Below are 27,358 nucleotides of genomic sequence, written 5' to 3' on the forward strand. Positions count from 1 at the left end.
TTGTTAATGTACATGTTATGTACCCAAATAAATTATCTTGAATTCAGTACATGTATATTTCCTTATTAGTACTCTTTGAAGTTCTGCATCTTATCCAGCTGTATAGAGTCACTATCACCATTATATGGTGAAAGCTTGCATACAATAGATGTTTAGCAAGAGAAGATTGGAAGGAATTATTAAAGAACTATTTTCTTGTTTAAGTCATGATGTTCTGATACACCGAAAATCTGGGTTGTTAATTTTGTTTTCTGGTTTTGTTTTTGAATCAGCAAACAGTTGCAAATTTGAACTTTCAAACACCAGAATTGTACAATACTCCTTTCCCTGCTAGAGGGCTATGAGGAATTGAGTCCATTCCATGAATCCAAAACTGATAGAAGATGTCTGTAAGTCAGAAGTATGGGTGACCACAGGGGTGAGAGTTCATTGTGTGTTTGGGGGAAGGATGCACCAGGAGGATGTCCAGTGAGACACCCTGAGCAAGTCAGCATTATAAGGACAGAGGACAGAGCTGAGTGATAGAGACTACGGAGCAATGAGTGGTAGAAGACTGGTAAGTCAAAAGTCCAATCCTCAGCAAATATATGAGAGAAGTGTTTTTGTCTATGGCTGCCTTTCATTCACATGTTCCCACAGCATGATGCATAGGGGACTTGGTAGCACTTGTAGGACCGGTAACAGTGTGGTTCCTTTGCACTTATTTTCCCCTTCCTTGCATATTAATAATCAGACACATGTAGCTCTCTCTAAAGTGAAACTGTTTTCAATACTTAATGAGCCTTTCCAGTAGAATTAAAGCTGGTCCATTCTTGGGATTCAGAAATGTCTTGTAAAATCTTGAAATCTTGGTGTTGGGCACAAGAAATAAATTACAAGGGCATTTGGTTCAAAATATCAGACACCAGAATAGAAGGGGGTGGCTGAGGAGTATACTTCTTCAGGCATGGTCTTCCTCACCTGTTCCACAAGCAGTGTCTGACTCTGCAAACAGAAACGGAAGGAACGGATTTTTCTAAAACTCTTAAAGACACTGTGGAACTTCCTTAGAGCCCATCTCAAAGAAACAGCAAGAAAGAGATTCTCTGTACCTCTGCATAGAATTTAGTACAAGAAGATTCCAGACCCCTAGAGCCCCTTGAGACCTCAGCTTCCCCCCTTAGATCACACTCCTCTCTCTGACCTCATTGGATCCCTCCTAGGGAGCAGGAATTATTAATCTAATTGACTAGAACCCAAGAGGGTCACTGTGAGAAACAAGAGTGTCTCAAAGTTAGATTCCATGACCCACTTTTTTTTACTCTGGGTATCCCTTTAGGGGGATGAAATTGAGGAAAGGGAGTGCATGATTCAAATGGACATCATACTGCCTTCGATTATAGGAAGCTGACCACGCTCTGTGCTTTGTCTTAGCCTCTATGCAAAGGATGAGCGGATGCTGGGGCTGCTTCTCCTAAGCCTCAGGCCTACGTTGTGCTCTCCTTTGTGGGCTTTCCCAGACATTAATAATATCAGCACTTTCTTTCCTGCTTGGCTGCTGATCCTTTGGTGAATATGCTCTTTGGCTAGGAACTCTAGAGAAGAGGAAGGATGAATGGTAGGATTTGGGCAACGAACCAACCGCACCCTAAGCCACACCCAGAATGCATCATTGTGCCTTTTTATAGGATTTTGGAAGGATTAAATAAGAGAATGCATGTAAAATGCTAAACACAGTCCCTGGCATATAGTACCCACTCAATAAATGTTAATTATTGTTAATAATACACACAGATCCTAAATATTTGCCATCGGCTATTCGTACCTGATCAGATAGCTCTCAAGTTTTGGGAAAAGTGCTTTAAGGCTGAACACCTGAACATTTGACTGATAGAAACTGGAACAAAATAGGTTGTCTTAGCTTACTGTGAATTTTCTTCCTATGGTTTAATAAAGAAGTAAAAATTTCCTTTGAGGCATACCACTTTCTTTTCTGGGAGAGTTCACTCTGTGGAATGTTCTGGTTATGCACATAAGTACCTCTACTTTGGCCTTTGGGTAGCCAGTGCCAGTGAAAGGATATGAATGCAAATTCCTCAGACCTGCCTTGACAGATTCTGCCTAATGAATCATCAAAGTAGGGAGTGAGCTATATCTTCTCAAAGATTTTTCCTTTCTATATTAAAATAACCTTTTAGATTTTTTTCTTGCAGGACTAAAGACCAGAGTTGGGAGTAAGAGACTGATACTCAAAGAAAGGATCTGGTAGAAGTAACTCTGAAGAGTAGACCCATGTAGCATGTTGGGAGGCCAGAGGCCGAAGAGGCACACAGGCTGCCCCAGCCCCCTTGTGATGCGATTTAGTAGGTAGGCTGCAGGAAGCATTGCTGTCTAATAGCCAATATTTAGTTTTCCCCTTCTGGCTTGGCAATTCCCTTTTGCTATCTTCATGTTTTTGATAGACATTTTTAAGCCTCATGCTCAATGCTTAGGGAGTGGCAGAAGAGGCACGTTTGTGCTCAGGGGAATCAGTAAGAAGCAAGGATAAATAGCCCACCAAAGAGGCTGTGAGACTGCAGAGAGTGAACCAAGGACCTGGTGATGGCTGCAGTCTGGATAATAGAAAATAGAAGCTTTTCTGAAGAATGTTCAGAGGTACTTCTGGAGGGGGAGACTCATCCAGCAACATAGATCAGGGCATCCTTTATTATCTTTAGCTATAACTGAACAGGATGATTTGAAAGGATAGAGAACTTGCACAATACAGTAGAAACCCAGAACTGAGTAGCACAGACCATCCTTTGGAGAAGGATCCTGTCCCTGCATCTTACTCTTTCTGACCTTGAATGTGTCTTTCTCGGGCCAAGGTATATCACCTTTAGATACCTTTTGACTCTCAATACCATCGAATACATTATTTTATATTCAGTCAATCATCCAATCGAGCATTTGTGTTTGCCATGTTCAGGCACCAGAAAATACAAACATGAATAAGACATGGTCCCTGAACTCAAGGGTCTACGGGAGAAAGAGAATTGCATAAATGGTTGATTCACATGCATTGCAAATGTGCATGCAGGGTGCTGTAAGAGCATAAAGAGGAGAGGGGGGCAATCCCAGACTGAGGCTGTTGGTTATAGCTTCCTGAAGATGACGTTCAAACTGACTCTGGAAGCTACCTCAGATTGTCCATTTGAATCATGCACTCCCTTTCCTCAATTTCATGAAATATGGTAAGTACAGGAGAGAGCTCTTCTTGATCATAGACTTTCTGGAACAAATACAAATTAGAGAAGAACAGATTGCTAAGCAGTAGGAACCATAGAATTTCATCTGTGGAATTGAGAGCCAGCATAGTGATAGTCCATGGGCTGGTTTTCAGTTGACTTGAGTTCTAATCCTGATTGCCACTTACTTTACCATGTCACTTGGGACAATTCAGGAGACACTTGGAACCTCATTTCCTTCACCAGTGAAAAGGAAGTAATACCCTTGCTTGGCTCCCCCAGAGGGCTGTCATGAGAAACAGATGAAGTACTGGGGATGAAGTTGCCTCACAAGACACATGGGAGCTTCCTCATTGGTGGGGAATATATTCTGAAGAGTCTGGCCCTCCTTTAAAGGCACTAGGAGAATGGCTGGTGTGGGGAGGGACCCTTGCAGAGGAGCAAGCAGTGTTTTACTGGAATGAGAGTTCCCATCAATCACCTAAACCAGTGGGAGATTGCTGTCCCAGGACGGGGATAACAGAGAAAGGGAATTTCCTCCAAGCTGCTCCACAGACCTATATGCCATCAGCCAGCGTGATGTGGAAAACAGGGACAGCAGTGGGTGAAAGACAAGAAGGAAGGACAGTGTCAGCAAAGGTCAGGGTGTCGCACATCAGTCACCATGACAGCTGCCAGGGCTCAGAGGGCTGCAGAGCCTGATGAGGACGGCCACTGGATTGGATTCGGACACATTCCGGAGGCTTTGCATCACACACCCAGGATGGTGGTCTTTGCTCATCTCAGCTCATCCTCCTACTCAGCCTCTCCGAAAGTGTGCTTTCCAGGCTGCCGTATCTGCTTTCCTCCCAGAAAGGATTACTCATCTGCACACTCGCAGCCTTGCCATCAACACCAGGGAGAGAGCTTCTGCCTCCCCGCTGGGCCAGAGGCCCTCCGGACCACAGGTTATGAAACACAGGAGCTCCACACGCAGATTCCCTGGAAAGTGGACAGGGCTTGTCCAGCATGTGCCTCACGTCCCAGCGTACCTAACACTCCACACCTCCTTTGTACATATTTGGAGAAGCAGAAAAGCATGCTAAAAAAGGGGCTGGATTGTGAGCCACTTCAAATCACGTGAAGGGAACAGATAGTAACTTAGAACTACTAGTTGCTGGGTGGTGTGCTAGGATTGCTCCCAGAATTTTACAGTTTACCTCAGAGCTATTTTTAAGATGGATATTTTTAATACTACACTTCAGATCAACGAACTGAGGCAGAGAGAGGGTAGGTAACTTGCCCAGGGTCACCCAGTCAATAAGTGTTGAAACTAGTAATCCAACCTAAATCAGGGCCACGACGAAGTCCAGGCCCTTGGCCTCGCCCTCATCTAAAAGAGGAGATCACTGATGGGGTCTGGGGTCCCTTCTATGTCCAAAATGCCATGACCCTTTTTAGCTATGTGCTCTGGGAGTAAATTACTTCATTTTTTTTTTTTTTTTTTTAACTGTAAGGACTATTTGTATCTTACTATCCAGTATATTTTCTCTTTCTGGAATACTTTAAAAATATTAGTTGAATTGAATTGACCTGAATTTTCAAAGCCTCATTTCCTTCATGTCTAAAATTATGATAATGGTCCTTGTATCACTAGTCCCAACAGGTTGTTATGAGGCTCAGATGAAATCCTGTGTTTAGAAGCATGTTTTAAAAATATATAATTGTGATACTGTATGGAATATATTACTGTACTATTATATATAATGTGCATGCATTCATAAGTATATGTGTCATAACTGTACTCAAGGACTATCACAAAAGAAACACTCAGCAACCAGAAGGAGAAAGAAAATGTTGCCAGAATTCTGGAAGTCTCATTGAGCTCCCTTCCAGTCACCAGCCCCTTACCCTGACAACCACTTCCCTGACAGCAGAAGTAAATGTTCTCTGCCTTTGTAGGATACTTAATGGTATAATCCATATGCCTTCTTATGTCTGGCTTCTTTCACTCAGCAACTTGTTTGTGAGATTCATTCCTATTTGTTGATATAATTTTATATCATGTAAATGAAATCTCCGGTAGGGTCACTGGAAGAAACTTGAAACTCTCATCCCTGACATTAAAGAAACAATTGAAACATTTAGTACAAAGAATAATAAAATCACAAACTCCCAGAATAATATGCATAGTTAACTTCCTTTGAAAATAGTCTTCTTCCCTGATGCCTTTGTTGTCGTCCACGTTTTCAGAAAAACCTTGAAGGGCAGGTATACTAGGATTGATTTTAAAATGGTATGAATCCCGGGGCGCCTGGGTGGCTCAGTCGTTAAGCATCTGCCTTCGGCTCAGGTCATGATCCCGGGGTCCTGGGATCAAGTCCCACATCGGGCTCCCTGCTCCACGGGAAGCCTGCTTCTCCCTCTCCCACTCCCCCTGCTTGTGTTCCCTCTCTCGCTGTGTCTCTCTCTGTCAAATAAATAAATAAAATCTTAAAAAAAAAAAAAAAGGTATGAATCCCTTTAATTAAAAAAAAAAAAAAGCAAAAACTTAAATAAAATAAGGCAAAAAAAATCTCTTTTAAAAAATTGATCACATGTAAGGTTTGATCGTTTGCTTCAGCTCTTACTCATTCCGATTGCCTTTAGTCATCTCTTAAATCAGAGAAGGAATTTATATTCAGCTACTTTGTTGAGTGTTGTTTCCTCTCTACTGTTTTTGATAGGGACACTGATGTGAAATTGCAGAAAATCAGATCTAAAAAGAATCTTAGATGTTATCAAGTGCCATCCCCCATTGTGCAGATAAGGAAATTGTGACCTACATGATTAAGTGGCTTGTCAGTTCCAGTCGCAAGGTTGTGAGCAAAAACTGGACTAACTCATTGTACCTGGAATTCTAAATACTTTCCTGTTAAATTGTCTACAGGAATTTAATAAACGAGTATTTGTGGTTTATCACCATTAGGTAGAAGACAAAGTTTATTGTATAAATGAAAATAGAAGTGATTGTAATGGAGAAAATAGTTTTCCAATATACTAGTGTGCTTCTTTCTTCAATATTACTTGTTTGTTTAATGTACCGATCCTTTTACCTATTTTGTTGGGGGCATTCATTTGCCTCAGGAAGTTATGGAGCTACCAGAAGAGTAAAACAAAGATTTTTTTTTTTCTCATTCTGACCTCTAAAATAAAATCATTTAAACCGACTTTATTGATGTATAACCTGATGACAATAATAATGTATGCATTTTTACTACACCGTTCAATGAGTTTTGACAAATGAATATTCTCATGTTACCACCATCATCTTCAAGAAGCAGAATATTTCCAACATAACAGAAAGTTCCCTAGTGCCAAGTCATTCAGCCCCACCCCAAGCAGGTCTCAAGCAACTACTAACTTGCTTTCTGTGACTAAAAATTTGCCTTTTATAGAATATCATAAAAATAGAATCATAAAGTACATAGTGTTATATTTTACTTCTTTCAATTAATGTAATGTTCTGAGATTCATTCCTGTTATGTGTAATAATATTTTGTTTTTCTTATTGCTGAGTAGTATCCCATGTATAGGTATACCATAATTTATTTTTTCATTTATCAGTTGATGGACATTTAAATTGTTTCCAGTTTGAGGCAATTACATATAATGCTGCTAAGAATATCTGCATATGTGTATTTGTTATTTGTGTGAATGTATACTTTTATTTCTCTTTGGTAAATATCCAGGAGTGGAATTCTTGAGTCATATGATAAACATACATAAACACACATATAAAGTATATAATTATAATGCAATTATAATTATTATTTATATATAATTTTAATATATTATTTACATATATTTTACTTTATAAGGTAATATCATAGTGTTTTTCAATGCAGCTGTACTATTTTATATTCTCACAAGCAATATAAGAAAATTCCAGTTATTCAATATTCTCACCAACACTTCATCTTTACCAGTCTTTTTAACTAGAATTTGTCCATTTCATCTAAGTCATTAAACTTATTGCCATAATTTAGCATTGACCTATATTTAGTATTAGTAGTTAGTATTATATGATATCTGCAAGCTATAACTTTTCTTTATTTTTATCAGTGGCACTAGAAATTGCTTAATTTTATTGATTTTTTTTTAAGATTTTATTTATTTATTTGACAGAGAGAGAGAGATAGCGAGCGCAGGAACACAAGCAGGGGGAGTGGGAGAGGGAGAAGCAGATTTCCTGCCGAGCAGGGAGCCCGATGTGGGACTCGATCCCAGGACCCTGGGATCATGACCTAAGCCGAAGGCAGACGCTTAACGACTGAGCCACCCAGGCGCCCAATTTTATTGATATTTTTAAAGGCAAGTGTGTCTTTATTGATTTTTTTCTATTGTTTGTTTTCTATGTCACTACTTTCCACTGTTTATTATTTTCTTCTATCTACTTAGTTTTGGCTTCATTATATTATTTTCCAGTTTCTTTTGGAAACTTACACATTGCCGTTAGAACTTTCTTCCTTCTTTCATAATTAAAGCATTATGTGCTAGAAATTTCACTCTAAGAACTACACACATTTTAGTTAAATCTCACACATTTTACATTGTGTTTTCATTTTCATCCAATTTAAAATATTTTCTAATTTTCTTTGCGATTTCTTTTTAATTAATGGTTTATATAGAAGTATATCATTTAATTTCTAAACAATTGGGAAATTTTAATATATCCTTTTGTTGTTATTCATTGTTAATTTTGTTTTATTGTAGCCAAAGAAAATGTTTTGTATGCTTTCAGTTACTTTTATATTTATTGACACTTGGGTTATGACCCAGTATATCAAGATGAATGTTCCATGCATACTTGTTGGCGTGGGGATGGGTGGGTAAGTATTCTGCTGTTGTTGGGAAAAGTATTTAAACACCAATTAGGTCAAATCGATTTATAATATTTTTGTTCAGTTTTTCTACATCCTTATTTATTTATTTATTTATTTTTATCTTATTTTATTTTATCTTATTTTATTTTGTTTTGTTAATCACCATACATTACATCATTAGTTTTTGATGTAGCGTTCCATGATTCATTGTTTGCATATAACACCCAGCGCTCCATTCAGTATGTGTCCTCTTTAATACCCATCACCAGGCTAACCCATCCCCCCTCCAGAACCCTCAGTTTGTATCCTTATTTATGTTTTTATTAGTCATTGGAACAGGAATGCTAATCACCTTCTGTAATTGTAGACGTGCAAGAATATGAACTTACATACTAAATACTACTAGTAATTTTGTTTTCTGGCATTAGTTCTATTTTTTTTTTTTGCTTGTATTTTAAGTTCTATTATTAGGTAAATATACATTTAGGTTGTTCTGTCTTCTAGATATATCTACCTGTTTATTTTTATGAAATATTCCACTTTGTCCCAGGTACTATTCTTTTTCCTGAAGTCTGTCTGAAATTAATATAGCCACCTCAAAATTTTTTTAAAGGTGAAATTCTTTTTTTTTTTTTTTGATTTTTTTTTATTATTTATTTTTGACAGAGGGACAGAGAGAGTGTACAAGCAGGGGGAGAGGCAGAGGGAGAGGGAGAAGCAGACTACCCGCCCAGCAGGGAGCCCAGTGTGGGGCTCGATCCCAGGACCCTGGGATCATGACCTAAGCCGAAGGCAGACGCTTAACCGTCTGAGCCACCCAGGTGCCCCGCCACCTCAAAATTTTTAAGATGTGTGTTTACATGATATATCTCCCTTTCACCCTTTTATTTTTGTAGATTTTTTTTTTTTAATTTTGGAATGTATTTTGGATACAGAGAAAAGTTGTAAAAAGTACAAAATATTCCTATACACCCTTCACCTAGTTCCCCCCAATATTAACATCTTACATAACCATGGTACATTTATCAAAATTAAAAACTAGCATTGGCACATTACTATTAACTAAATTCCAAGATTTGATCCATCATATGGCATTTATTAATAATTACTCTTTTGTTTCTTCTGGTGTTTAAAAATTTCTCATTCTTCTTTGTTTTTCATGACCATGGACGTTTTGAAAAGTACTGGTTGGGTATTTTATAGACTATCTCTCAATATGTGTTTATTATATGGCTTTATGATGATTATGATTTTTTTTTAAGATTTTATTTATTTATTTATTTACTTATTTATTTGACAGAGAGAGAGAGTAAGAGCACAAGCTGAGAGACAGAGGGAGAGGGAGAGGGAGAAACAGGCTCTCTGATGAGCCGGGAAGCCAATGCGAGGCTCAATCCCAGGACTCTGGCATCATGACCTGAGTCTAAGGCAGCCGCCTAACCGACTGAGCCACTCAGGCGCCCCATAATTATGATATGTTTTTTCATGATTATAGGGGTTATTGTTTTTTGGGAGGAATACCCCAGAGGTCTGGTGTGTTCTTATCACATTATATCAGGAGGTTAATAATAACAATGAGTTATCACTGGTGTTGTTCAACTTTGATCACTTGAATAAGTTAGAGTCTTTCAGGTACTCCCCCATTAAGTTACTATATTTTGCCTTTCATAGTCTATTATTTGGAAGCACATTCCTAAGTCCAGTCCACAGTCAAAAAGAGGGGAATTAACCTCTAATTTCTAGAAGGAGGTGCATCTTCATATATTACTTGGAATTCTTCTGTAAAGATTTGTTCTATCTTTCCCATTTATTTATTGGTTTAATCATTTTTATGTAACAGTATGCACTCGCCATATTTATTTTATACTTTCAGTTATAATCCAATATTACAGTATTTGATCTTTTTTCTCATATTATTCTAGTTTTGACCATTAGGAGCTCTTTCATACTGGCCTCTGTGTCACTTTGACATCCCCCCCCCCCCCTTTTTAAGCATTTCCTTACTTCCTGGCACTGCAAGGTGCTCCGGGTTTATTTCATGTTCCCTGAATTAGGTCTAGAATTAGCAATCTGCTTAGGAAATTTGGTTCTTTTTTTATGTAGATCCAAGTTTCTTACCTATGTCATTTTCCCACTGCCTAAAGAATTTCTTTTAATATTTTTTTCCAGGAAGGATCTGCTGGTAATGAATTACCTCCGTGTTTGTTTGTCTGGGAAAATCTTTATTTCTCCCTCACATTTAGAGCTTTATTTCTCTAGATATAGAATTCTAAGTTGGTGATTTTCTTTTGTTTCATTTTTCCTTTCAACACAAAAATATCATCCCACTCTCTTCTAGCTTGTAGGGGGTTTCTGATGACATCTCTGCTGTAATTCTTACCCTTTTTCCCTCTATAGATAAAGTATTGTTTTCCTCTACTTTCAAGATTTTCTCTTTTTCTTTGGTTTTCTGAGTTTGAATACACTATGCTTAGAGGTGGATACAGATGTATGTATGTATGTTTGCTGTTTATCATGTATCCTGTTTGTCATCCTCTGACGTCCTGCATCTGCGGTCTGGTATGTGTGACATTAATTTTGCTCAGTTCTCAGTCATTATTACCTCACTTTTTTTCTCTTTTCTATTCTCTCTTTTCCTTCTGGTATTCCAGATAATATCCCATAGCTCTTGGTTGTTCTATTTTTTCTTTCTTTTTCTCTTTCTATCTTTTGTATTCTTTCCTTTCAGATTTCAGTTTGAAAAGTGTATATTTGCCTATCTTGAAGCTCACTGATTCTTGAGCAATGTCAAATTTACTGATGACCCATCAAAGGCATTCTTCATTTCTGGTACAGTGATTTTTTTTTTAATTTCTAGAAATTCCTTTTGATTCTTCATATTTTCATTTCTCTGCTTACATTTCCCCAACTATCCTTGCAAGTTGTATACTTTTTCCTTAAACCCATAACATATTAATGATAATTATTTTAAATTCCCTATGTGATGATTTCAGTATCTGTGTCATATTTGAGGATGGCATTGAGGATGATTTTTCTCTTCAGGCTATGTTATTTCTTGCCTTTTGGCATGCTCTAAAGGCTAGATATGTTTTATTGGGTAGTAGAGACTGAGATAAATAGGTCTTTAGTGTGAGGATTTGTGTTAATCTGGCTAGAAGTTAGGCTCTGTTTTATGTTTGCTGTATCTGTAAGTGCCAGAAGATTCAAATGCCTTTAGTGGCCTTTAGGCTTCCTTAAATAGTCCTCTGCAGAGAGAGTCTGTGTCTTGCAGCCATTTCAGCTGTAATCCACTGTTATTATGCTGGAGTTCTATTGGTGTGATGGTAAGTGTGTGGTAAAAGAATTGTTTTATAATCCTCTGATTAAAATTTCAGTCTTTTAATGGACCTATGTCTCAGGACTGTGACCTCCACAAATGTTTCCAGTGCAGAGTTGCTTTTTTGTTTTTTTGGTTTTTTTTAACCTCTGTTAACTATGTTTTATTACTTTTTCTCTTAGCTGAGACAGAAGGCTGGAAGGAAAAGGATTGGAAGGGATTCCCTTACCTGAGTTGGGATATTGCTCTGGAAATGCCCTTTCTGCTGAATAGTAGACTTTTGTCATGAAGGTTCAGAGTATATTCCACAATGATTACTGTATGAATTGAATTTTGTCCCCCTCCCAAATATATGTTGAATTCCTACCTTTCAATACCTAAAATGTAGACCTTATTTGGAAAAAAGGGTCTTTGCAGATTCAGTCAAATTAAGATAAAATCATTAGCATAAGTCCTAATCCTCTATGACTGGTATCCTCATAAGAAGAAGGAAATTTGGACACAGATATACAGAGAAAATACCATGTGATGACAGAGCAGAGATTGGAGTGATGCAGCCACAAGCCAAGAAATACCAAGGACCAATGGCCACCATCAGAAGCTAAAAAGAAGCAAGGAATGATTCCTCCCTACATATTTCAGAGAGAGCATGGCCCTGCTGACACTTTAGTTTTAGACTTCTAGCCTTCAGTAATATGAAAGAATAAATTCTTGTTGTTTTAAGCCATACCCATCCATGATACTTTGTTATGGCAGCCCAGAAAACTAACAATTACTCTTCCCCTCTCCTGATACACTCATGAAAGAACCTTTCTTGAAACTTCACCATGGTGATCTGGTTGGGTTTATGGATGTAAAGCTCACAAATTTTGGGAGATCTCCTTAAGACTACACATCGCAGCAGTTTCTTAGTCTCATGCTAGTCCACAGTCAGTCTCCAGCAGTTCATCAAAATTACCACGAAGTGTGCCTATAGGTTTATCTCCAGGGGCCTCCCTTTAGGTAAATGGATCTTAACTGCATCTCTCTGGACGCACATGTCTCTCCAAATATCAGAGTGATAGATTGTCCTGTTCCCGTCATTCACTGAGGTCCAGTTTGCATATCTTTTTCTTGTGGTAATGACAGAATGAGAACGTCCAAGCTCTTTACATATCAGAATTGAAACAGAAAGTTGAGAAAGTTTTTTAGAAACCAAGATCTAAATGCTAGGTGTGCTCATTGCTACTGGGTTGTCACTGGCTCTAGGTCATCTCAGTGGGTAGAGCTAGGAAATATATGTATATTTTGCCCTAAGTATACACATGCATCTGTAATTATTCATTTATTATATTTTTATTTTAACTTACATGTGTCTTTACATTGAACATGTATTTCTTATAGACAGCATATACTTGGTTCTTATTTTCATGTCTGGTTAATTAGACAATCACTGTCTTTTAATTGGAGTGTTACATCATTTGCTTTAGTGTAATTATTAATATGATAATTTTAAGTCTACCTTGTTATTTGTGTCCTCCCTTTGGATTAATTGAATTCCTTTTTATCTGTATTATTGGTTTGTTGGGTATATCTCCATTTCTGCTTCTTTGTTTTAATAGTTGTCCTGGAGGTTTCAATATACATTTTTTTTTTTTTTAAAGATTTTTTATTTATTTATTTGAGAGAGAGAGAATGAGAGAGAGCAAGCACATGAGAGGGGGGAGGGTCAGAGGGAGAAGCAGACTCCCTGCCGAGCAGGGAGCCCGATGCGGGACTCGATCCAGGGACTCCAGGATCATGACCTGAGCCGAAGGTAGTCGCTTAACCAACTGAGCCACCCAGGCGCCCTCAATATACATTTTTAATTTAATAAAGTCTATCTTTATGTTAGACTCTTGTGTTGCCTAATATCTAATGAATAAGAAGAGATGTTTCATGTGTTTTGTCTGGTTTCATTGTTGTTTATGAAAGAAGGGAAAATACACTAATTACTTCTTTGGAGCTGGAAAAAGAAGTCTCCAAAATAGAATTTTGAAGCAAGATAATAGTCATAAATGCATATTTATTTAAAGAAAACATTTAAATTTTCAAGATTCATTCAGTAATTCTGACAAACATCAGGACTAGGCTTAGACAATTTTTTTCTATAGTACTGAGAAAGTAACTTTTCATCTATTTCATGAGATATAATGCCCTACTTAGAAGAAAGATAGTAGGGAAAGGAGAAATCTTTCAACCAGAAGAATTTTGAGAAGAGGGGAAAGAGCAGAATATGTATGAGTTCAGGTGCCAAATTCTTGTCTGTTTGTTTGTTTGTTTTTACTTTACTATCAGAACCTGCAATTTAGTGGTAATTACTAGAGGTTTTAGAAATATTTCATTAGGATGGAGGAGCCTAAGAACATGGGAACTCCTGGGATATGCCTTTAAAGAGCATGGAGGTGTAAAGGTCTCTAGAAGAACCCTAGCCTTCAGTTAAGCACCACTTTCAGAATTGCAGTAGAAGCGTAGGAGCAATGGCATGGAAATGGTGTCTGGGAGTGTGAAGAAAAAAGGTCCTGAGCAATGATCTTGCTTCTTTAGTCTCTGTGGGAAAAATTTGCCTACCTTGGGAATGGGACCCAAAAGTATCAAAAGAAAATTAAATGGAGAGAGTCCTGATCCTCAGACATTAGCTTGTTTCCCAGTTGAAAGAAAAAAAGACAGAACAAGTTATACTTCAATTCTCACCTGTCCAAGGAGGAGCAGAAGCCACCTGTCTTCACTGACCATGTCAGTGGAAAATATAGAAGATGCCACATCAAGTTGCATCACCCTTACAGCCATGAGTCTACTTACACTACTTTTTTTAGTGAGAGAGAGAACCATGCAACTTGCTCCTTAGGATAATTAGTCCTGGAAAGGTGTTAAACACGCATTGGATATATGAAGACATAGACTATAATCTCCACAAGTGCAGAAACCATGAAGGTTTTGCTCATCACTGAGTCCTAGGTAATGTGGTATATAAGTTTTCAACAAATATATATTAAAAGAAGTTAGGAAAGAAAGGAAACAACAGAAAAAAGAAGAAAAAAGTAGGAGTTATATGTAGTAGTAACAGTTGTTTAGTAGGACTTGTTGATTTAACTCTTTTTGACCAACCCTAGGAGGGAAAGTTCACCAAAATCTAAAATCCTAGTTTGAATTCCTAAATAATATGCACAATTTCTTACTTTACTCCAGTCTAGGTCCTTACTTTTGCCCTGAACCTCATCTATCTCTGATATGCTCTAAATATAATAATCAGAAAGGGAGTAAGTCTGAAATATGGGGGCAGGAGTGATGGAGACAGCTAGCTGCATATCTAATTTATATCCTTTTTTCTTCCCTACTAATAGAACTCCTATATCATTTGGACCAATGATATGCCCAGCCAAAAGACAAAATTTTCCAATTTCCATAACAGTTGGAGTGGCTATGCGAATAAGTTTTAGTCAATGAGGTATGAGTTAAAGCTATTGAGAGAGATTTCTTAGAGGTTTCCATTAAGGGAGCAAGACAGAAATCTGCGAAAATCCCCCATTTCTCCATTTTTTTTTTCCAGCCTACAATATGGTTGGAAGGTGGGAATGCTCATGGCCCCAATAGCTATAAGATTACCTTGATGATGGAAGGTCGTGGGTAGAAGTCATGCCAATAGAGTCTGGATTCCTAATGATGGTGGAGACACCATACCAGCTCTGAACTTAATTCCAAGCTGAATTCTTAATTTCTTTCACATAAAAAAAGAGAGAGAGTGAAATAAATTTCTACCTTGTTTAAGCCAGTATTACTTTGTGGTTGTTGTTGTTTATAGTTGAATTTCATTCTAGCTGATTTATGATAAGACTCAGAGATGACTGAGAATCATGTATAGGCAGGGGTATCTACTAGAAAATATACTTGCCAATTTTTAAAATGTTTAATATTTTTAAGCCAAGTATTTCCACACTGAAGTATATAAAGTGGCCATACCCAATGTAGATATTTGAAACATCTCTTTCCTAGTCACATAGCTAAACCATATCCTCAGCCTCCCTTGCAGTTAGTGTGTTCATATGACTGAGTTCTGGTCAATGAAAAGTGATGTGTACCACTTCCAGGCTGGCCTATAAGAGTTTATCAGATAATTCCATGCTCCCTCTTTTCCTTGTTTCACTGAAAGGAGAGGACTTTGTGGACATAGAGGCTGGTAGAGACACAAAATGGAAGAAGCTTAGGTTCCTGAATGACTGGATAGAAGATTACTAGACTTGAATTTTTATGTAAGGAGAAATAAGCTTCTATTCTTTTAATCCTTTGAGATTTGGGATTGTTATGACAGTAGTTTGCCTACAATAACTAATTTAGCTGAATTCAAATGCCAGTGTCAGAGTCAAAATACCCTATAACCATAAGCCTATCAAATGTTACAATGGGAAGTCTGAGCTCTGAAACCTATTAACAGTATAATCTGGGGGAAATAACTTAATCTCTCTTATCTTTAGTTTTATCACTAAAACTAAATGGGGAGGGCGCCTGGGTGGCTCAGTTGGTTGAGCGACTGCCTTCGGCTCGGGTCATGATCCCGGAGTCCTGGGATCGAGTCCCACATCGGGCTCCCGGCTCGGCGGGGAGCCTGCTTCTCCCTCTGACCCTATCCCCTCTCATGCTGTTTCTCTCTCACTGTCAAATAAATAAAAATAAACAAAATCTTTAAAAAAAAATAAAATAAAATAAAATAAAACTAAATGGGGAAATATCACCTACACTAGAGGGTTATTGAAAAGACTAATTCATATGATTTTTATGCAAACCTTAAGCATTTGAGGAAGATTAGCTACTAAGAGTATAAGAGGAAATGAGGGTCTGAGAAAAGTCCAGCTTCACAGGTAATGGTAAAGAGCTGGTGCACAGAACCCCCTCCACCACCACCCCCCCAGGTATTTTGGCCTATTGAAATTACCCCGAGGTGACTTACTCACAGGTTCATTCTGCTTAAATTCTTATTGAAAAAAAAAAAATAGTGTTCTGCCAGAAAGCCTTCATTTCTCTGGCTTTCTCTTGAAAATCAGTTAGAGAATAATTAAAAATGACCTTACATGACGTGGCTATTTAGGAAATGCTGTAGGTTGCAAGTACCAAGGCATCTTTTGGCATATGCACTCTCATGGATAGACATTGCAACCTAAAATGGATATGCACAGGTACTGATTCACTGGTAACTATGGCAAAGCCAATTTTGTTTGCTAACTATTGGCAATGGCCAGGGAAATTAATAACAGTCATCAAATCTAAGGTACTGTCTCTTGTCTTTGGTGACAAGCTGCAATGTATCATGGCATGGCGCTCAGAAGGTGAATGGTGGCTGTAATGTTGTGATTTATAATAAGAGATATACATTTGGTCTTCATCCGGTTTCTGGCACAGAGTTTCTAAAACCCTTGGTATTTTCTAAGTGTCGAGAGCAATAAAAATGTCTTTTGTTATGTTAATGAGGTGATTTTAGAACACACCAAAGGATGGGGGCTGGTCCCAGGCAGCCAAATGGTGATTAGAGAGTTAGAACTTCTAGTCTCACCCTCCAACCTCCATGGAGGGGTGAGTGGGAAGGTGAGGGGCTGAGGATTGAGTTCAATCACCAAAGGCCAATGATTTATTCATCATACTTAAGTAATGAAACTTCCATAAAAACCCAGAAGGATGGTTCAGAGAGCTTCTGGGTTGGTTAGCCATGGAGATGGGGGTAGAGTGGCAAGCTTGGAGAGAGCATGGAAGCTCCATTGTCCTTCCCACATACCTTGCCCTAAGCATTTCTTCCATCTAGCTGTTCCTGGCTTATATCCTGTTATAATAACCTGTAATCTAGTAAGCGAAATGTTTCTCTGAGTTCTGTTAGCTGCTCTAGCAAATTAATCAAACCCAAGGAGAGGGTCATGGAAATCTCTGATTTCTAGCCAGGAGGTCAAAAGTTCAGCTAATAACCTGGACTTGAGACTGGTATCTGAAGTACAGGAGGGAGTGACGGGGTGGAGGGAGGGTAGTCCTGCAACCCTTACCCTGCAGGATCTCTGGTAGATAGGTATCAGAATTGAGTTGCATTCTTGGATACCTTTATGGTGTCTAAGAATTGTTCAGTGTGTTGTGGGAAGACCATCCCCCCAACACATGTTGGAATTGGGTCCAGGAACTAAAAGAGACATTTCAAGTAAGATTTTGCTTGGAACAAAAGATTTTGGGTAATGAAAGTAGATAGAATAGCACATAATTTCCCACTCTACAAAACAGCATAAGGAAGGTATATTAGTCAAGGTTTTCCAGTAATGTAATGTGTGTATATATATATATGTGTGTATATATATTTAAGTATATATGTATATATAAAATATAAATATATATGCTGTAAAAACGACAATATATTATAATTTTTGCCTTAAACAGTAATAATCCTCTAATAAATTTAAAGAGAAATGTTTATATAATAAAAACAATAAAGATTTTGTGAAATACTTTCCTAGATATTTACCTTTCTGATGTTTTTCATTCCCTCCTGAAGATCTGAGCTTCTATCTAACGTAAGAGTCTTCTCCTGAAGAACTTATTATTTTATCATTTCTTATACAGCCAAAATAATGATAATGTGTTGTAAGTTTTATAGCACATACTTTTATTCTCCCCAAAGAAGGCATGAAAATATTGAGAAAATCAAGAACAGATGACCAAGATAAAAGACTTAAGCATATCTATATCAATAATTATATTAGCTTTAAAGGAATAAACACTTCAATTAAAAGGCAGAGGTTGTCAAATTGAATTTAAAATGTAAGATACCTTGTTTTCTGTTTATAACATTATAAAGTTTAATTTTATCCCAAATGTAAATATATGTAAATATATATATATATAAAGATCCTTGAAAAGCCAAGACAGTTTGAAATAAGAAATGTGAGAGACATACCCTATCTTTTTTTCTAGCTTATTTAAAGCTACAAGAACAATGTGTTAGTGTTGGTTAATTAAGCCAATTCTGAGCAAAAACTACATACGAAGTCTGTTAGAGTGAGGATGAGGCACTTTTTCTTTGCTGATAAAAGGGACCAGATTCAAGAGGAGAGTCATACGAGCCATCCCTCCTTTTGCCCCCTTTTCTATTGAACATTTAAGTGATATGGTGGCAATCATCTTGCAACCATAAGATGATAAGTATGAGGAGGAAAAGCCAACATACTTAGGATAATGCAGCAGAAAGTTGTCTGAGCTTAATTTTCTTGATTACATTAATGATCTGCAAAACCAGTGCTAACAACTGCTTAACTCCACCACATTTCTTATGTGAAAAAAAAATAAACCTCAATTATGTAATCACTGTTATCAAGAATTCTTTTGATTGCCATCATACCTATTTCTAACCATCCTAATATCTAAAAAGAGAGGTGCAAATTAAACAACAGTAACTCTCATTCCCCTGGTGCCATATTGACAACATGCACAAATTTGATCATTCCAAAGAGTGAGGCAGAAAAGGCAAAGGGGTTCTCATGCTGTGCAAGTGGTTTGCAAATTGGCACAACCATTTTGGAGAACAATTTAACAGCAATTTAATAAAGAAGTTTGGAGTCATGTATATCCTACAACACAAAAATTAATTTTTAATTCTCTAGAGAAATGCTCTCATTTTGATGTGAGGAGATATGCAGAAAGATGTTGATTGTAAATAACTGGAAACCTTCTATATATCCACTAATCAAAGAAATATTTCAATAAATTGTGCTATAATCCTGCAGTATGATAGTATTCAACAGTTAAAATGAATGAACTAGATTTGTATGTATTAGAATATATAAATCTTGGAAACATAATTTTGAGTTACAAAAAAGTAACACGCAGAAGGATTCATGCAGAAAGATACCATTCATGTAAATTCTTAAATTACACAATCATTATATATTGCTTATGAACACACAGATTGCACTGAATTGCTAGTTGTTCCTCCAAATTCATTCTCCCTTCTTCATAGTGAAAAGAATTTTAGCTGAATATAGTTACAACTAGACACTACATTTTTCTACTTTTCCTATTTAGGACTCCAAAGAGCTTTTATTTATGTTGGAATGTCCATTGATATTTATCAAATTCAAATTTAAAATTGAGGCATTAAAAATATTTCATTATAAAAAGATAATATATGTTTATATTAATATATTCTTTTATGAAAAATAACTTTAAAAATAAATTTGGTGAAAATGTGGCACTCACATTTTTGAAAATCTTTTTAACTTAGGACTTGATTCAAGACAAGTAGAGTCTCATCTGCTTCTGCAGTCTATTCTAATATTGTTTTTATTGCTGTACTTGAAGAAAATTTGGCCTCACACAGATATATGGTTGGAAAGAGGAGGAGACTACAGACACCTTGAAAGAATCCCAGTGACCCCAGGAGCCCTCAGTTTGCACTTTCAAAACTGCTACCTTAAGAGATGGTGAAACAACTAAATCTCATGGTTCAAAGCGGACTGTTTACCCTGTCCCTTCTACCATCCTATAAACTGCTTTGAGGGAGAAATAAGCTCCAATCTCCTTTGAGCCACTGTGTTTGGGGGACTCTTGGTTAGAGCGGCTTAGTTAATACCTTATGTAATAAACAGATACAGAAGCAAAGTAGAAATGTGATCTGGAAATACACATCCACCACAAACCGTAATTAAGAAAGGGTACACAAGGACCTTAAGTGTATCTGTAATATTTTCTTCATTCTAAAAATATATTTGAGGAAAATACGGCAAAGAATCAATCTTCGTTAAATACGCATAGTGGGCACTTGGTGATTATTATGTTATTTTCCACATATTCGAACATTTTTATGAAAAGAATTGAATGTTTTTGGGGGATCCCAGCATAAGACACCTAACTACTTACTGCACTTACCATTATGCTCTCAAAGGAGGGAGGTAAATGTGAAGGGAGGTGAAGGTCTTCATAAGGTCTCAAAGAAGGGAGGTGAATTTTTCTTTATAAACATAAGTTCATTGAGCCTTAGTAAATAATTCTAATTATACATAGATTTTGAGAGAAATAAAGACAATGAAATTGAAATATGTATGCATAAATGAATGCATGGAAGTCTTTTATGCACCATTATATTTACTTGAGTTTTCTTGAAGTAAGAAGCATATTTTCCCAGGGTTGGCGGATTAGCATATACTTTCATGTATTATTGATATATTCGTATATCAGTTTTAATCTAAAGATTTCAAAGTAATTTACAACTAATAGTAATCATTTACATCTTACAGGCATTTAAAATTTGGAAATTGTGTTAAAATCCATGGTTTTCTATTACATTAACAATAACCCTGTTAACTAGATAGGACAAAGTTTATTAAATATGATATGGTGGGGAAATGGAGCCCTGGGGGGTAAAGTGACAAATGCCCAAGGCCACAGAACAAGTTATTTTCTCCATGGAGAGATCAAAGACATTTTTCGTAATGACATTAATTCTCAAACGCCTTCATGTGAAAATGTCCCAACACATTTTCCCTCATTTTCCATTAGCCAGAACAGGGTTGCTTGCCACTCTAAACCAATCACTGGCAAAAGGGAGAGACACTAGCAAAAATGTTCGCTCTAATCTAATCGAGGTCCATTTTCTGTTGAAGGTTGGGAGCCACCTTTCCTGAGCACACTGTTACCTCAAAACAAAACAAAACAAATTCTTTTAACAATAAAGAAATAAAAATGGCCTTTGGGGGGAACACCTCACAGTGTCTTCCACAACAATCCAATGTACTTTTACTTTCTTTAAACTCATCTTTTGTGCTAAGTGACCTATAAGGTAGGAAAAAAAAATCCATGATGCAAATGCTACCCTCTAAATATATTAATGAGGAGAGGATATCGACTATTCCCTCAAATTCCTTGAATTTTGTTCAATTTTCTTTAGCTCCTTTGAACACACAGACCAGTTTGTATACATCCTAGCACAGCTAGAATTTTGCGTAAAAATGGGAGACATTCACACTCAGCTCAGTTAAATTTCATCCACTGATTGTGAATTCTGTGAGAGCAGGAGTTTAAACTATTTTCTTTATCATTTTATTCGTGGAGCCTCAGCCAGTGCCTTGCACATAATAATGTGTTCAACATGTCTTCTAAACTATTAAATCTTGTTATTTCTTACCATTTCTCATCACCTCCTTTTTGTTGCCACTGAAAGTCTCCCTTCTAGATAGAAAGCTTGATTCCTCCATAAAGTGTCAGAGTAATAACCAATACTGATCTAGTACTGATTTTGTACCAAACACTCTCCTAAGTATTTTATTTACACTATATGTATATCCCCCCCTGCATTAAATTAATCAGAGTAATCACCCAGAAAAGCCCCAGCCTGGACGTTATGAAGTCACTGTGTTCTGTGCATCCTTAAACTTGGAGCTTATAATCACAGAGAGAGGAAAAACAAAACAAGCACCCTGCCAAAAAAATCCTGCATATATGTTACTATCATCGTGAACAGAGAGTACAGAAGAGAGCCAAATGACATTGAAAAAGATATTCTTTTTGCCTCAATCCGTAGGCCCTGGAATGCCCTCCCCCCTTCACCCAGTGATTTGTGTCCAGAGAATTCAGTGGGCCAGGCAGTTAGCTCACAATAGACACAGGACACCCATGGCTGTGGGAAGTCCCCAGAAGTCACTGGAGCATACACAAGAGTGTGTGTCTATGGATATAAATATAAAATGCTTCACTCACCTCGGCCCCCAAATCTGACCTTATTTGTCAGTGCTACCTTGGCTGGGTCTGGAGGGCAAGGAAAGAACATCTTGACCAGCTGATGCTCCAACAGATGCAGGAGAGGCACGTGTGCTGGAGATGTGGGGAAAATGGCGTGCTGAGCCTGCCTGCATCTTCACCTTTGCTGCCCTCAGAGTCTTGCTGGCAGGCTCCTCTTGCCTCAGGAAGTTCCCAACACTTTCTGCTGTTTTTTCCTCTAGTGTAGTTTGTTCCTTGTAAAAATAACAGAATCTCAATTGTTAAAATGCAACTGGGAGAAGAGAAAGAAATTCATCATCTTTCCCACCTAGCACGGTCATTTTAGCACTTCAAAAAAAAAAAAAAAAAAAAGTCCCTTACAGTCTTTTCCCTATGTTTTTTAAAAATTGAATTGTATTTTTGTCTCTAGCTTTTGTTCTGGACATAAAACAGCAATATGGAAAGATGTCTATGTGATATCTAGGGGGATCATAGAATATGTTTGATTCAGGACAATTTTGAGAGTAAAAGGGAGCTAAAATTAATTATATAAATTTTTGAAATTTATATTTATTGACTGATAAATTAGTTCCAAGATATTGAGGTACCTTAAATAGTATTATTCAAAACCTATTTTCAAAAATAAAATTCACCCTAAAAAATTTAAGTAACATGTATCTATGTACATTGAAGCATTTAAAGTTACATTGAAATATTTTTTAAGAACTTCTTTATATTAATTATCCAAACCCAACAACCTAACTGAATAATTATTGTTTGTATAAGCTCACAAACTACTAATGTTTTTAGTTGTATCTGTTTCTAATACCATGATATTGGTGTTTCTTAAAGAACATATGTTTTTCAATGTGATATTATTTTAACTTTTCAGACAATTGGCTAAAATATTTCTTCAAAGTTGCATTTAACTATTAATACACTTGAAATTGCTGACACTTTTAGGTGAATCTTCTCTATAGACTTTTTTTTTATGGACAAAACACTCTTCATAGTACTTGAAATATTCCATGAGTTCAGTGCAAAATTTGAAAAATAGGGGACATATTCTATTCTATTTCACGTAAAAATGTGTTAACATTTCAGCCATATACCTTCAAAAATACTGTCTTTTCTATTTAGAATACCTTTCTTCAAAAAATATTTTTATAAGCCAAAACTCATTAAATAAATTGCCGCTTTTTTTTTTTATTTGGTTGAAAGTTTCACCAAACTTAGATACAACAAAATAAAAGTTCTTCTCAATTTTATTTTATTCTAAAACAGAATATAAATGTATTCAATGTAAATAAGAGCTTCATGAAAAACAAAAAATCTCTTTCCACAAGTTTATATATTCTAAAACACAACTAAATAATTCCAGAGTCATTTTGTTTTACACAGTTTGTGCTTTCTTGGTTTGTTTCCTTCTTGTCTTACTTTTACAGGGATAAATTTCAACATCTTCCCCTTTGTAAACTTTACTTTCAGTGATTTCTCCAAAAGTTTCAAAGCTGAAGTTTTTTAATGCTTCATTCACTGCATACTTAGATGAGGAATTTTCAAAACTGATTTTGAATGAGCTGCAAACAAGATGTATAGGCCTCATTCACAAAAAGTTCAATGCCATTGCAGGACACTAAAGGGGACACTTCAGTTTAAACCTTTCTTCATCATAAGACATGTAAGCTCTTTGGATGTTTTTGTACCATGTAAGTAGTAGTGTAAGGACGTGCCCGTGATCCCTCTGGCCCATCCGCCTCCCCGGGCCATCTCAACTCACTGTGTGCATGGTGGTGGAGGGAGCACCAAGCTGATGGCTGCAGGTCTTTAGTGCTTTAGTCTCCTGCATGCCACACATATGAAAGCAGGCTGTCTTAGTTGGGCCTTTCTAAAGTAATCCCCCATATCTCTTTGTACACGACAATACGGTTGGCTCCAGGATGGGGAAGAGAAGACTGGTATCTGCTCTTGGTTTCTCTTCTTCCTCTCGAAGCCATTGGGGCTGGCAAGGATGGGTTTCTCCTCTTTCTCTTCCTAGATGACCACTATCTTCCTTAAATAAAAGTCTGTCACCTAGTCTTCCAGGCCTGAATACTAGGGCAGGGGAAGAGGAATTCAGAAACTTTTCTCTCTCTTAGCAAGCCTGGCTTTACATCTCATTCTTTTCCTGTGGACATAAAGTTCCTATTTTGATGGCCAGAAAGCGAATATTAACTTCTACTCTCTCTGCATTGTTGTTGTACCCATCCTAATTACTCTTTCTGCCTCCCCACTCTGCATCCCCCTAAACAGTAAATGAATGTTTGGGCTGACTTGAATGGAAGTCAGGCATATAAAAATGCAAAAGAGACAAGCGTATCCATGTATCTCCCAAATTATCACCCCCTCTTGCAATATGTTACTGGAGAAATAATTAGTGGGTCAAAAATATGTATGTATGAACATCATCAGATAATATTGACAAGCTGAATTACAAAACAATCTCCTATAAATGAGAGCATTTCACTGTATTCTTGTAAGCGATATCATTTTGAAAATTCTTGCTAAATTAAAATCAAAGAATGATCAAGGGATAATCTTTAGATTTCTTTAGTTTTATTCTAACCTCTAATTCTGCAGGCAAGTAAACTCGAATTCATGAGAGACACGATTTAATACCTTGACTGGGGGATATAAAATGACAAGGCGCTGAGCAAAACTGGGACGAAGAGATTTTTGTTACTGAGATCAACAGCTTTTGGATTTCACTGCCACTAGAAACCAGGCTTGATTACCTGGGCTACTAGTCTGACTACTCAGAGGTGCAATAATCTCTTAGATTTGCTTAGGTCCTTCAGGTCTCAACGTTGTTGCCATTTTACATATAGGATTTTACTTTCCCGTGAATGCTATGAGGTATTATTAATTCCATGTGATAGCCAAACTGAGACCCAAAGATCTTAAGTGATGTGCTCAACATGGATGGAAAGAGCAGAGTGGTAGACAGAGAAGGTCAGTCTGAATTGGATTTCTGACTCTACCACTGAGGGGTTCTGTTATGTCAGAGAATTTCCTAATATCCCAAGCTGCTTCCTCACCCGCCAATCAAACTTAGCAAACTTCACCTCGGGGTTGTAATAAGGAATAAATACCTCAATACGTATAAAGGAGTTTTTGTTCCAAGCTTGACAGGGAGCAGCCTGTTAATGAGTGATTATTCTCATTGGGGGACAGTACAGTTGCTGGCTTTTTTATAGTCCATTGCCTTTGCTCTTCCTTTGAAATAAATATTTTTCAAATCAGAACAATGACTGACTGCAATACATCTTGTTAGGTCAAGGATCAGCAGAGATAAAGAGAAGACGCACCAAAAGGGATTTTTTTCCATTTGAATTTACCTTACAAAATAATAGAATCATAAAAAGCAAGTACTATAAGAACAATGCATGTGAATCCCTCTCACTACCGACAGAAACCTAGGTGTGGAAGGAAAACGGCTGGCCCAGAGTTCCACAGGGAGTAAACTGCAGTCAGTATTTCTTTCAGAGCCCTGGCCTCTGAAATCAGATCCAGGCTTTCAACGCAATGTGCGTTTTATCCTTCGCAAACCGGGCAAGGAGAGCCATAGGTTTTACCAATGAAAAATGATGAGGCCTGCCAAAATTCCAGCCAACCCTGCACACTTAGTGGGTATCCACAGAGTGCCAGTGCTTGTGCCAGGTGCTCTGGGGGAGAGGGTTGAGTAAGGCATGGCCATTGCTCTCTCGTCTGGTGGCGGAAGGAGGCACACACACAAGTAACTTGATTCCAAGGCAGAATGTGATAAGTGTTATCTTAGATCAGTGGAGGAGACAGGTCACACGACTGGAATAGCATGAAGTCAGGCCTGAGGCTGAGGCCATGCTGTTATTTAGGAACCCTATCAGGTTCATCTCACAGCTTGGCAATGGTCCCAAAACCCTGTAGCTTCTTGTCCTGGGTGTGCTGGGTCATGGGATGGTCCCCTGTCTCTCCTGGAGTCTACTGTGAAGGCCCCTGGATGGGAGAGTGTATAAAGACAGGTAGAAAGAGAGGTTTGTTCCGCTTTTTAAAATATGATCCTAGAATGCCTGGCCCAACAGAAAAATGGCTACTTCAAGGTGATCTCTCTTCCAAGCCTGTGGGGAGGTGGAAAACATCAGAGCCTCCCCGTTTTCTAGCCATTCAGGAAGTGAACAAAACCAAAAATATGACATTTGTTTACTTTTCTAGGGTAGTTCTTATCTCATTCAGCTTTGCCTTAGCTGTCTGCTGGTCTGTCTCACCGATAGGGACCTTAAGGTTCTGGAGGACAGAGCCCCTCTGACTCACCTTAGCTCCCACAGTACCCAGGGAAATCTTCATTGCATTAAATACTCAGGCAAGTAGGGCCGACTTGAATTGACCCTTCTGCTATTCCTTTAACACTTCCCCATTTCCCAACTTGCTGGCAACTTTGCCAAAATGCCTTCAAACACAGAGTTAAAAGTGAAAGGCAATACATGAGACCTCTCTGTACTGAATATTGCATTGTGTTAAATAGATTACAAAAAAGCAAGGGTGAGGGGAGGAATTAACTTGGATAAAAAAGGGAAAGAGGACTTGAGTGCAAGAGGTCTGAGCTCTGCCCTGACTCTGTCTGCCCGTAGGCACAAGGTTCCCCTCCCTGAGCCTCAGCCTCCTCAACTGATGGAAACAGGGCTGAATAGGTTGATTGCCAAGACTTCACTTATTTTGAGGGATCTATCATTTTAATTATGACTATTTGCTACACTATTTGCAACAACAGTAATAGCGGTCTGATAATATTAGACTTATAAAGCACTTGTAGATTCATTATTCTCTAATATCTGTTGAAGAGGGAGCAAGGTAAGCTGCAGAGTCCTCCGCTCCATGCCCTCTCTGAAGCAGACTTGACCTCTAGAGCTTAGTCTGGCCTAGATCAGATTTCTGTGGTCACACTCTGATCCAAACCAATTGGTAGAGCTTTGGAATGGACTAGGCACTGCTGTGAATGCATCCAAGAAAAACATAAAGTTGTGCTTCTCCACGCCCTGGCCAGACCCACCAACCAGAGCTACAGGAAGGCATTGGGCAGAAGACCTTCCTCTCTTCTTTTTCCTTTATTCGGTCTTCTCTGCCTACTTCTCATGTACACTTAAGACTTAAATCACCACCTACCAGTGGTGATTACTATTCCGGGAAGGCTAACCTGAACTGGGGTTTCAGCTCCCGACCCACTTTTCTAACTAATCAACATT

At 37.7% G+C, this 27,358-nt stretch overlaps 1 long non-coding RNA gene across 3 annotated transcripts in view; it reads right to left on the bottom strand.

Moving 5' to 3' along the window:
* Positions 1 to 27,358, bottom strand: part of LOC144379859 (uncharacterized) — a 92,079-nt gene that overhangs the window by 57,230 nt on the left and 7,491 nt on the right. For all 3 annotated transcript variants that reach the window (XR_013443347.1, XR_013443345.1, XR_013443346.1), the window contains one exon: positions 22,101 to 22,354. This is a non-coding gene — a long non-coding RNA (uncharacterized LOC144379859). The remainder of the gene's footprint in view (positions 1 to 22,100; positions 22,355 to 27,358) is intronic.

Source organism: Halichoerus grypus, chromosome 1 (genome assembly GCF_964656455.1).
Source record: "Halichoerus grypus chromosome 1, mHalGry1.hap1.1, whole genome shotgun sequence".
Lineage (NCBI taxonomy): Eukaryota > Metazoa > Chordata > Mammalia > Carnivora > Phocidae > Halichoerus > Halichoerus grypus.